The sequence below is a fragment of the Oncorhynchus masou genome, unplaced genomic scaffold (assembly GCF_036934945.1).
Source record: "Oncorhynchus masou masou isolate Uvic2021 unplaced genomic scaffold, UVic_Omas_1.1 unplaced_scaffold_3207, whole genome shotgun sequence".
Taxonomy (NCBI): Eukaryota; Metazoa; Chordata; class Actinopteri; order Salmoniformes; family Salmonidae; genus Oncorhynchus; species Oncorhynchus masou.
Genome location: NW_027009622.1, coordinates 41731 through 43030, shown reverse-complemented (window position 1 = coordinate 43030; position 1300 = coordinate 41731).

Here is a 1300-nt window from a genome sequence, read left to right as displayed (position 1 = left end):
CCACGCCACTCCGCCAACCACCCTGATGCCCGGCATCAGAACATTCCAGGCATTCCCGTGATTGGCAGATAGCAGGTTGATTGACATGTCGGACCCCGCGAACACCGGGTACTGGTCAGTACAACACAACCACCTCCTAGCCTAACACATAACACACAGCTGTCTGTGCGGGTCGCTACAGAAGTTAACGTTTTGACCAATAAGGTCGCTTGTTAAGCTGTGGCCAATGGGAGAGTGGACCTGGTTAATGGGAGGCTTGGGGAAAAGAAGAGGGAAAGAGACGTTGAGAAAAGATGGACGTTTTACATTAGGACCGTTGGTGAAGAAAATTATAAAAGAAGACGACAAAACGAGAACAAAACCCATACCTACTAATACATGAATGGAAATACCGATTTAATTTGATAAGAGAGCTGTTATAACTTTGTTAAGACTTAGTAAAGACTGAAGCTGCCGTCTCATCGTGGAGGTATTTGACAGCCTTGAGGTTAGCCTAGCATATTGTTGGATCCTGTGTTTTACATTATAGCCATTACCATACATATGATTGAATATTATCTGCTGTTGGCTTGTGTGGATGTATGTATGTGTTATGCAACATAGCTGATTTGAAACATTGTTAAAAGTATCAGGGCCATGGGACTTTCTCATGATGGAAAAATACAGAGAAGCATGAAGACAGGAACTGTTCAAATTAGTTGGGAGGGGGGCACATTCAGAGCGGGGTGTTGCGAGAACAAGCGTTCTTTTGTTAGATAACAGGAGCCAGGTGCGAGATAACGGTATGGAGCATGAGAGCCTGGATGTTCTTCACATCTAATCAACAGAAGCGCCAAGAGGCGGGGACCCGCCTGAGCGCCTGCAATAGGCTGAGCAAGTTTAAACCACGCCCACTCTCTATTGTGGAAGGCCAACAGACTGGTTGGAACTGTCTATCACAGTATAAAGAATACTGTTTTAAATACGTCTTGTCAGTTCTCTGTTCTGCCCTGCATGGTATTACAGAGAGCCCGTATATACGAAAGTTGCATTTGCCATTTATTACTTAGCTAATAAAAAATACATAGTATAAAATCGGTGACTCATTGTTATTTTTATCCTGATACCAGATTTGAATTTACGCAACTCTAACACCTACTAATACATGAATGGAAATACCGATTTAATTTGATAAGAGAGTTGTTATAACTTTGTTAAGACTTAGTAAAGACTGAAGCTGCCGTCTCATCGTGGAGGTATTTGACAGCCTTGAGGTTAGCCTAGCATCGTGTAACACCGAGAGATAATTGGTTGGGAAAGC